Source organism: Myotis yumanensis, unplaced genomic scaffold, assembly GCF_028538775.1.
Source record: "Myotis yumanensis isolate MYYU_CA2020_CCGP unplaced genomic scaffold, mMyoYum1.0.hap1 SCAF_2, whole genome shotgun sequence".
Taxonomy (NCBI): domain Eukaryota; kingdom Metazoa; phylum Chordata; class Mammalia; order Chiroptera; family Vespertilionidae; genus Myotis; species Myotis yumanensis.
This window is the reverse complement of record NW_027223753.1, coordinates 92,834,459-92,846,237: the sequence shown is the minus strand read 5'-3', so window position 1 is coordinate 92,846,237 and position 11,779 is coordinate 92,834,459. Positions and strand designations below refer to the sequence as shown.

Sequence of the window (11,779 nt, the reverse complement as noted above, 5' to 3'; positions counted from 1 at the left end):
TGATAAAGAAGTACATATACACAATGTAATACTACTTGGCCATAAGAAAGGATGAAATAGCACCATTTGCAACAACATGAACGGACCTGAGAACATTATGCTAAGTGAAATAAGTCAGTCAGAAAAAGCTAAGAACCATATGATTTCACTCATTTGTGGGATAGAAAACTGAAACTTATGAAGACAAACAGCAGTGTGGTGGTTGCCAGAGGGAAGGGGGTCACTAATGTATGGTGACAGATTTGATTTTGGGTAGTGAGCACATGGTGCACTATACAGATCTTGTAACATAGAAACCCACACCTGAAACTTCTATGTTCACGTTGACCAATACATTTAATTTAAAAAATAAATAAAATACTTTCTTTTTTTTTAAAATATATTTTATTGATTTTTCACAGAGAGGAAGGGAGAGGGATAGAGAGTCAGAAACATCGATGAGAGAGAAACATCGACCAGCTGCCTCCTGCACACCTCCCACTGAGGATGTGCCTGCAACCAAGGTAGATGCCCTTGACCGGAATCGAACCTGGGACCCTTCAGTCCACAGGCTGACGCTCTATCCACTGAGCCAAACCGGTTTGGCAAAATAAAATACTTTAAAAAGAAAAATTAAATGCACAACACCACCATATTTTCAACGTTTGCCTCCTAGAATTATTATAATCTCACCATAAAATAAAGTAAATTGTTTTCAGTGAGAACATGGCCTTCTTCCTGTCTTTTGAATACTTTGAATATATTCCCATCTTAGGATTTGGGACACTCTTTCTCCTAATAGCTCCCCCTTCATATCATGCAAGTCTCAGTTCAAATGTCACTTCCTCAAAGAAGCATTTGATGACCATCCCTAAAGTAGTTTTCTCCTACCCCATCATTCTGCTTTATTTTTTTCACAGCACTTTTTGTTAATGTTTTCACCCAACTGGAATGTAATTTACATGAGAGCAAGGATCCTATATATCTTGAGTTCACCATCATTTTCCCAATGCCTATAACAGTGATTAAAACAGAGTAGATACTTCATTAATATATGGAATAAATAAAATAAATCTGTATATATAAAAGCCTAATATGCAAAGTGTCTCCTCAGAAGTTGGACTGACCAGGAGTTTGATAGATCGCTATGATGTGCCCTGACCACCAGGAGAGGGTGCAGAACGAAGGGAGGCCCCAATCAGCAGCCAGCAGCTGATAGGGACCCTACCTGTGCACGAATTTCATGCATTGGGCCTCTAGTATATAATAATCTTCCAGTAAGTTTCAGAAATCATTGCTATTTATGGTTTCAAAAATATATTAATAAAGATATGCTTTCATTATTTAAAAGTATGTATTCTAGAATTTTTAATCTATTATTGGAATCTTAGCTTTATTCTAGTTATGAGGACTCTACTGAGCTTTCATATTGCACTCCTTCTACTTGCTTCCCTGAGGCCACACTTGGCCATAGCACTTCCTCTCATAATGAGTAACCCTAGTATTTCTTAGGGCCCAATCCTGGCCTACTTATGACACCTAAATATTAAACTAAGAAAAAAATAAAAATAAAACATTAAACTAAGCCACTGATTCTTTATAATGCCAAAAAGCCCTAAATGCTTTCCAATCCTTGCTATGCCAAGGGTAACCAAAGGCTAAACTTCATTAAAAGAGTTTTGTAATAGATGAATTACTAATTGAGGTATCACTTAATTAGCAATACACAAATTATTCCCAAAGAAAATTCTACTAAAAGTGAAATTTGCAACTATGTGAATATTGTTAGCAACCATGTGTATATATATTTCCAATTTTTAAAAATTGGTATACATTTATTCAGAAAACATTTCCTAAATGCATAATCTATTCTGGACATTGTACTATGTATTTTCAGAATGCAGAAGTGTACAGTGAGAAATAAAGTTATTGTCATTAAAAATGCAAACTATATAAAAATAAAATCAGCTTATTAATGATTATTTTAAATTAATTAATCAATAAACACTTTAAATTTTCTCAAACTTATTCTCTATTACAACAATTACCAAAAATATAACCAACATAAGTAAATCTTTTTAATAATTTTTAAGGATATAAAAGGTTTCTTAGACCAAAATGTTTAAGAACCGCTGTCATAAGTTCAAAGAGAGACTGAAAACAGGAAAAAATATTAGGAGGATTGTTTTGTGAGTATAAATGCCTAATTTAGTAGGATGACTATAAAGGGAAAGAACCAAGTATGAGATAATATGGATAAGAACATTAGTAGCCCTAAAGATTGATGGTGCTTTCCCAACCATATATATTCAAAATAAAACAATATTAAACCATAGAAAAAAATATAAGGAGGATGAACACATTTCTGAGATTTCTTATTTTTTCCCAGTTTTATTGAATTATGATTGACAAATAAAATATTATATATTTAAGTTGTACAACATAACTATTTTAAATGTATATAACATGATGATTTAATATATGCATGCATGTGAAATGATTACCACAACCAAATTTATATAACCTTTACTAGAGGCCCAGTGCATGACATACATGCACTGCAGGAGGGGGGGGGAGGGGAATCCCTCAGCCCGGCCTGCACCCTCTCGCACTCTGGGACCCCTCAGGGGATGTCCACCTGCTGGCTTAGGGGAGTGGGCCTAAGCCGGCAGGCAGACATCCCCGAGGAGTCCTTAGTGCTGCTGCGGAGGCGGGAGAGGTTCCCGCCACCACGGCTGTGACCACCAGCCATGAGCCTGGCTTCTGGCTGAGCTGCGCACTCCCTGTGGGACCTCACTGACCACCAGAGGGCAGCTCCTGCATTGAGCATCTGCCCCCTGGTGGTCAGTGCGCATCATAGCAACAGGTCGTTCCACTGTTAGGTCGATTTGTATATTAGCCTTTTATTATATAGAACTAGAGGCCCAGTCCACAAAAATTTGTGCACTCAGGAGGGGTTCCCTTAGCCCAGCCTGTGCCCTCTCGCAGTCTGGAACCCTCGGGGGATGTCCACCTGCTGGCTTAGGCCCGCTCCACAGGGGATCGGGCCTAAGCTGGCAGTCAGACATCCCTTTGGCAGCCCAGGAGCCCTCTGGGGGATGTCCACTTGCCAGCGGGAACCAGGCCTAAGCTGCAGTCGGACATCCTTAGTGCTGCTGAGGAGGCGGGAGAGGCTCCCGCCATCACTGCTGTGCTGGCAGCCATCAGCCTGGCTTGTGGCTGAACAGAGCTCCCCCTGTGGGAGTGCACTGACCACCAGGGGGCAGCTCCTGCATTGAGTGTCTGCCCCCTGGTGGTCAGTGTTTGTCATAGTGACCAGTCATTACCAGTCGTTCTGCTGTTAGGGTCAATTTGCATATTACCCTTTTATTGTATGCCTGGTGCATGGGTGGGGGCCAGCTGGTTTGCCCTGAAGGGTGTCCCGGTTCAGGGTGGGGGTCCCGCTGGGGTGCCTGGCCAGCCTGGGTAAAGGGCTGAGGGCCGTTTTCAGGTTGGCCACACCCCCTTCAGGGAGGGGGTCCCTGCTGGGGTGCCTGGCCAGCCAAGGTGAGGGGCTGAGGGCAGTTTGCAGGCTGGTCAAGCCTCCCAGCAGGGACTCTCACACCCTTGAGGGTGTGGCCAGTCTGGGTGAGGGGCTGATGGCTGTTTGCAGGCTGGCCATGGCCCCCAGCCACCCAAGCTCCCAGTGGAGGCTGGCTGGAAGCAGGTATCTGGGATTTATTTATCTTCTATAATTGAAACTTTGTTGCCTTTAGCAGAGGCAACAGCCAGCCGGGGCAGGCTGGAAGCTTGGCTTCCTCCATTACTGCGGCAACCAAGCCTCCTGCTTGCTCCAGCTCCGTGGCTGCTGGCCGCCATCTTGGTTGGGTTAATTTGTATATAGTCAATCTGATTGGCTGGTGGGCGTGGTTTGGGGCATAGCAAAGGTATAGTCAATTTGCATATTTCTTTTTTTTTAACATATTTTTATTGATTTTTCACAGAGAGGAAGGGAGAGGGATAGAGAGTTAGAAACATCGATGAGAGAGAAACATCGATCAGCTGCCTCCTGCACACTCCCTACTGGGGATGTGCCCGCAACCAAGGTACGTGCCCTTGGCCGGCATCGAACCTGGGATCCCTGAGTCCATAGGCTGGCGCTCTATCCACTGAGCCAAACTGGTCAGGGCTGCATGTTTCTCTTTTATTAGATTAGAAAGCTATATTTTTATATTGGTGAGAACAATTAAGATGTTTTGCCTTAGCAAATTTCAAATATACAATACAGTATTATCTGTAATAATAAAAGCATAATATGCTAATTAGACCAGATGTTCTTCTGGACAAAGCCAGGCCTGTGAGAGAAGCCCAGGTCCCGGGTGCCTGCTGGCGGCCTGAGGGAAGCCCGGGTGTTGGAGGGGAAGCCAGTGCCAGCAGCTATGTGAAGGAAGGCCTACACTTGCACAAATTTTGTGCATCGGGCCTCTAGTTAACTATAAACACCATGCTATGCATTAGATCCCCAGAACTTACTCATCTTGTAACTGAAAGTTTGTACCCTTTGACCAATATCTCCCCATTTTCCCACCCTTCCTTGCCTGGCAACCGCTACTCTACTCTCTGGTTCTATGAATATGACTTTTTTAAATTCCATATATAAGTGAGATCATATAACATTGGCCTTTCTGTGTCTGACTTATTTCACTAAGCATAATGTCCTCCAGGTTCATCTATGTTGTCACAAATTGCAAGATTTTCTTCTTTTTATGGTTGAATAATATTCCACATCACACACACACACACACCACCTCCACCACCACCACCACCACCAAATTTTTAAAATCCATTCTCCTGACAATGGTGAAAAGCTGAAAGCTCTACCTCTAAGATAGGGAATAAAATGGGGTGCTCACTCTCACTACTTCTATTCAACATAATACTGGAAGTCCTAGCCAAAGTAGTCAGGCAATAAAAATAAATAAAGAGCATCCAAATTTGAAACAAAGAATTTGTCTCTGTAGATGACATGATCTTATATATAGAAAACCATAAAAACTCCATCCAAAGAACTGGTAGAGCCCGGCCAGTATGGCTCAGCGGTTGAGCATCAACGTAAGAACCAGGAGGCCCCTTGTTTGATTCCCTGTCAGGGCACATGCCCAGGTTGTGGGCTCCATCCCCTATTAGGGACGTGCAGGAGGCTGCTGATCTATGATGTTTCTCTCTCATTGATATTGCTATCTCTCTAGCCCTCTCCCTTCCTTTCTCTCTCTAAAAAACAAAATCAATGAAAATATATTTAAATTTTAAAAAATTGTTAGAACTAATAAACTCAGTAAAGTTTCAGGATATAAAAATAATATACAAAAACAGCTGCATTTCTATACACTAACAACACACGATCCAAAAAGTGTTTTAGAAACAACCCCATTTATAATATCATCAAAAATAATAAAATACATAAAAATAAATTGAACTCAGGAGATGAAATACCTATATACTGAAGTCTATAAGACTTTGATAAAAGAAATGAAAGAAGACATAAAGAGAGAAGAGAGAAAATGGCGGCCAAATAGGCACACCTGTTTTGCACCTCGTCCCAGGGAAATACAACTAAATTGGAGAACATTCACCCGCAATTACCTACTGAGGCCCAGCTGCAGAGGTGACTTACAGCAAGGAAGAACAGAAAACACCTGGAGACTGGTAGGAAGGGCGAGGTCGCAAGAGGAGTGGACCCAACCCCTAGGGATGGCAGGGGAGCCAAGAGAGAGAGGGAGCACTACACTATGGGAGAATCTGTTCTTTCAGAAAAATAGAAGCCTAGCCCAGGCTGAGCACCAGACCCGCTACCTGCAGCGGCAGGCATAACATCCAACTGCGAAAAGGAAAAGCCACAGGGCTGCTGACTGCTGGGGAGTCCGGACCTGATACCCCAGCTGCAAAAGACGGCACCGCCACAGGGAAAAGCGATGCAGCACCAGAGGGAGATAAAGCCAGTTTCGTTGTTGCTTTTATTAAATCTCTAAACCCAGAGCACAGGAGTTTTCAGTTGCAACCACTCACCTGAGGCTTTGGTACAAGGAGGGAGGCGCCTGGAGGTGCCTGAGGACTTGAGGTGCCTGAGGACTTGAGGTGCCTGAGGAGAGGTGAGGGAGGGAAGCAGGGAAGGGAGACCTGGAAAAGCAGTAGCTGGAAGTGCTGCACTGGGACATTCATACTCTTCCAAACCAAAATAGCCATTTCTCCAGAGAGGAGCTAGCTACCCCGAAAGCCAGAGGGCAGGCAAGGAACAGAACCCCACCCTAGGTGATACAGCCTGCCACAACCTGCATGTTGAGCTTTACAGAGGAAACCAAGGCAGAGGCCAAGCTTATGGGCCGCAAAAGTCTCAAGAAGCCCTCGGTGACTGGATTGGAGGAGGGCCATCCGCTCCGCTATTCTGGGAACCGGCATGATAAAAACTCCAGTTCCCCAGCCGACCCCATTGGTCTCCATAAAGGATCTCTGTCCAGACAAAGGTAGAGTAATATCTTGGAACACTAGCAGAGGAGTACTCTGGGGGCTGGAAAACACACCCACCATATTCCCTGAAAGCTAAACAGCACCTCCTCCACATAAAGCCCTGTCAGAAATAGACTTTTTTTTTTTTGGAAGGCCACTGACTTTATTGATTTAAAAAACTTTATATGGACAGTGACTTTTGCCAAAAGAAAAGCCAAATGTCATTAAACAGACCAGGAGTGAGGGTAGGGGCCAGAAATCCACTCAGAAAAGCTGATTATTGACCCAAAACTGCCAGGAGAAAGAGAAGGGAGATGCATGCAAGAGTGAGAATTCCAAAAAAGTTGAAATGGTGAGGGGAGAGAACTCCCCCAGAGACCCGGACATGGGTGGTAGAGGACAAGGGAGTAGCCCCCACTCAGCTGCAAACTCTGAAGACTCAAGGCTGGTGTTAGGGACGGGGGGGGGGGGGGGGGGGGGGGGGCTCCCCAGAGAGCATCACAAGAAGGCGTCACACCACTCTCGAAGGCACCCAAAGCAGTCCCGGGACTGCTTGGCATTGGCACCACATGTGTCCTTTAGCCATTCCCAGAAGAGGTCTTCGTCTTTCTTTAGCACCAGAAACTAGCCAAGGACCACATAAGCCTTGTCAAAGCCCTTTTCCTCCAGCTTCTTGCCCAGGACTTTGCCGATCCCGGCCAGACTCCCCACTGGCTTTTCCCCCATGGGCTTTGCCACGAAGTCTCGAAGTCTCGGTGCTTTTGGGAGGTTGTCATCTTGATCAGGATTAATTGGCAGTTCCAGCTCCGGTAACGGCCCCCCCCCCCTCCCACCCCCCGCTGCTGCCGGCTCAGAAATAGACTTTTGAGCGAGTAAGATTGACAGCTGGTGGACAGGCAAAGGCGGGCGGAGGTAAAAGCTGGGAGCCAGGGGAACTTTGCTAAACCAGCCCTGGGCCCTGTGTGGCTAATTCTACTTTAGAGGGCAGATTGACCCCCTCCTGCCTGCAGCCACAGGCGTGGAGACAGACACAAGTGGTGAATCAGTGGATCGCCTGGAGCTTCAAGCAGGTTGCTAAAAGCCAGAAGACAGTGCAGGACAGTGGTTAGCACCTAAAACCTAACAGGAAGATCAGAATTGGCAGACAGAAGAGTGGAGTCCTAAAGAAGCTCCCAGGGGGCATTAAACTCAGCTGAAACAAAACGCCACTGAACTTTTTTCCCCCACCTCTTTTTTTCCCTATCTTCTCTTTTTCCCCTCCCATTTTTCTCCTTTTTAGTTTTCCACTTTTCTTTCTTTTTCCCCCTTTTAAAGTTATATTCTTTATCTGCTTTATTTATTAGATATTATTCTAGTCTCTGTGGTTTCGTTCATATACCTAATTTTCTGTTTCCCTTCCCCTAATTTCCCTTTCTCTTTTCTTTTTCTCACTACCCAATTTTTTTCTCTTTTTTCTTTTTCTGCTGACTTATCTTTTTTTCTTCCTCAATTTAAGTCTATATGCTTTCTCCTCTATCTTTTTAAAAAATTTTTCTTCTTGTCTTTGCATTTCTCCTCTCCCTCCTTTATTCTAAACTGTTTTCCTTCCCCTATTCCTCTAACTCTTTATTCTTATTTTCTGTTTAAGCTCTGCATCTACATATTCAGTCTCCCCCTTTTTCTTGTTTTTTTTTTGTTTATGCTTTTTTATTTGTTTATTTGTTTAATTTTTTTTTCTCCCCATATTTTGTCTTTCTTTTTTTTCTGTCATTCTTGCTCTCTTATCTCTTTTCTAATTCTCTCTTCTCTGGCGGTCACATTTGTTATGGTGCTATAGGGGTCTTGTGTACATTCTTGTTTTTTGTTTTTTTTTAATCTTTATTGTTCAGATTACATTTGTTCCTCTTTCCCCCCCCCCCATAACTCCCCTCCTCCCAGTTCCCGCCCAACCCTCCGCCCTCACTCCCCACCCACTGTCCTCATCCATAGGTGCACGATTTTTGTCCAGTCTCTTCCCGCATCTCCCATTCCCCTTTCCCCCCCAAGGATAGTCTGTCCATTCCCTTTCTATGTCCCTGATTCATTATAGTCACCAGTTCATTCTGTACATCAGATTATTTATTCACTTGATTCTTAGATTCACTTGTTGATAGATGCATGTTTGTTGTTCACAATTTGTATCTTTACCTTTTTCTTCTTCCTCTTCTTAAAGGATACCTTTCAGCATTTTGTATAATACTGGTTTAGTGGTGATGAACTCCTTTAGCTTTTCCTTATCTGTGAAGCTCTTTATCTGACCTTCAATTCTGAATGATAGCTTTGCTGGGTAAAGTAATCTTGGTTGTAAGTTCTTGCTATTCATCACTTTGAATATTTCTTGCCACTCCCTTCTGGCCTGCATAGTTTCTGTTGAGTTTCTGTTGAGTTTCTGACAGTCGTATGGGTATTCCCTTGTAGGTAACTGAGTTTCTTTCTCTTGCTGCTTTTAAGATTCTCTCTTTGTCTTTTGCTCTTGGCATTTTAATTATGATGTGTCTTGGTGTGGTCCTCTTTGGATTCCTTTTGTTTGGGGTTCTCTGAGCTTCCTAGACTTGTAAGTCTATTTCTTTCACCAGGTGGGGGAAGTTTTCTGCCATTATTTCTTCAAATAGGTTTTCAATATCTTGCTCTCTCTCTTCTTCTGGCAGCCCTATAATTCGGATGTTGGTACGCTTGAAGCTGTCCCAGAGGCTCCTTACACTATCTTCGTATTTTTGGGTTCTTTTTTCATTTTGCTTTTCTGGTTGGGTGTTTCTCGCTTCTTCGCATTTCAAATCTTTGACTTGATTCTTGCCCTCCTCTGGTCTGCTGTTGGGAGTCTGTATAATATTCTTTATTTCAGTCAGTGTATGCTTACTTTCTAGATGGTCCTTTATCACACCATCGAGGTTCTCATTAGGTTTCCTGTACATCTCATCAAGTTTATCGACAGACTCTAGAAGCCTCTTGAGAGACCTCAAAAGTGTGGTTCTGAACTCAATATCCTCCCTTGATAGTTTTGTCCTGTTTCTTTGTCTCCGCATTTTTTACGCTTTCTTGGTACACCCCCTAGTAGTCTTTGTGCGCAGTCTTGTTGTAGTTAAGCCCTGATTGTTGTAGTTAATACTAGAGGGATTTGACCACCAGGCTAACTGGCTGTGAGAATCAGCTGTGTGGAAAACTTCTGTCCTCTGGGGAGGTGCTAATCTAGCCTTTGCTTGAGGCGATCCAGCAAATGGCTCTGCGCAGGGCTTGGGCGGGGCGGGATCAGCAGGGCGGGTGGAGGGAGCAGTTATGGCTGCTCTCAGTCCCGGTCCTAGAGGCTCTGCTTCTCAGAACCCCGGCCGCCACTGCAAACCTCGGAGAGAAGGCTGCCCTCAGATTCCAACTGATGCCGGACAATCCCGCTTCTCCCGTCTGAGTCTGAGTCCCTAGAGACTCGCCCGGATCTGGAGCCCAGAGTCTGAGACTCCCTCCTGATTGAAAACGACAACCGCGCCCTCAGCCACCAGCCTGCTTTGCACACGCACCTCGGTACCTTTATATTTTCCACACTGCGCCTCTTCTGAGCTTCAGTATGCTGTTCTCTTTCCTTCTAGTTGAAGAGTCTCTCCTCAGCCAGCCTTCCTGTGGTTCTGGGTGATGTCTGTTCCGTCTTTTAGTTGTATTTTTGAAGTGGTTGTTTGTGGCAGTAGTCTCCAGTGTTTACCTATGCCGCCATCTTGGTCCGGAACCGCTACATTCTTGTTTTGTGTCACCTGTATAGTGTTTTATTTTGTTGTATTTTGTCATGTTCAGTCAGCACGTCCACAACAGCCACAGTAATCAAAACAGCCTGGTACTGGCAACATTACAGTCATATATAGCAATGGAATAGAACAGAGACCTCAGAAATCGACCCAAGCCATTACACTCAATTAATATTTGACAAAGAAGGAAAGAGCATACAATGGGGCCAAGACAGTCTCTTCAATAAATGGTGTTGGGAAAATTAGACAGATACATGCAAAAAAATGAAACTAGACCACCAACTTACACCATACACAAGAATAAATTTAAAATGGATAAAAAACTTACATGTAAGACACAAAACTATAAAAATTCTAGAAGAAACATAGGCAACAAAATCTCAGACATCTCTCATAGCAATATGTTTACAGATATATCTCCTAGGGCAGTGGTTGGCAAACTGCTGCTCGTGAGCCACATGCGGCTCTTTGGCCCCTTGAGTGTGGCTCTTCCACAAAATACCATGTGCGGGCGCGCACGTACAGTGAGATTGAAACTTCGTGGCCCATGCGCAGAAGTCGGTTTTCGGCCTGGGCGAGTCTATTTTGAAGAAGTGGCATTAGAAGAAGTGGGGGGTGTCAGTCAGTCGGTCAGTTGGGCGACAGAAGACGCGGTGCAGGCCGGCCATGGGATACACAGTGTGGGGGAGGCGCGTGTGATTCATGCACGAGTTGAGTGAGCCAGTCAGTCAGCAATCTCATTGTGCAGTGGTTAGTGCTAGTCGCGTCCGCAAGTTGCACGCGAGTGACAAAAGTACCTACTCAAAGCATAAAGTTACCTGTATTTTTCCAACCAGCTGCAAATCATACAGCTATTTTTTTCATCAATTTAAGAATTGTAATTCTTTTGTGTTGGTGGCTTTATTATTATAAAATGAAACATTTTTTAAGTGCCTTGTTTGAGATGGCTACAAAAAAGAAGCAAAGAAAAATGGAAGACAAAAAACGTGAATTTAAAGTTGAATGTACCTCCCTATATAGTTTAAGTTTAAAAAATTTGGTTCTCAAAAGAAATTTCAATCGTTGTACTGTTGATATTTGGCTCTGTTGACTAATGAGTTTGCTGACCACTGTCCTCGAGCAAAGGAAATGAAGGAGAAAATAAACAATGGGACTACATTAAAATAAAAAGCTTCTGTACAGGAAAAAAAAATCAGCAAAATGTAAACGGAGCCAACTGTATGGGAGAATGTACTTGGCAATGATACATCTGATAAAGGGTTAATATCCAAAATATATTAGAACTCATACAACTTAACAAAACAAAGACAAACCATCCAATTAAAAAATGGGACAAGGATCTAGACACTTCTTCAAAGTGGACATACAGATGGCCAAGAAACATACGAAAAAATGCTCAAAGTCATTGATCATCAGAGAGATGCAAATTAAAATGACAATGAGGTATCACCTCACACCTGTCAGAATGGCTACCATCAATAAATGACAAGTGCTGGCAAGGATGTGGAGAAGAGAACCCTAGTATACTGCTGGTGGGAGTGCAGGCTGGTGCAGCCATTATGAAAAACGGT

At 43.6% G+C, this 11,779-nt stretch overlaps 1 pseudogene; it reads right to left on the bottom strand.

Moving 5' to 3' along the window:
- Positions 1-6,960: 6,960 nt before the first annotated feature.
- Positions 6,961-7,250, bottom strand: LOC139001969 (barrier-to-autointegration factor pseudogene; annotated as a pseudogene).
- Positions 7,251-11,779: the final 4,529 nt, after the last annotated feature.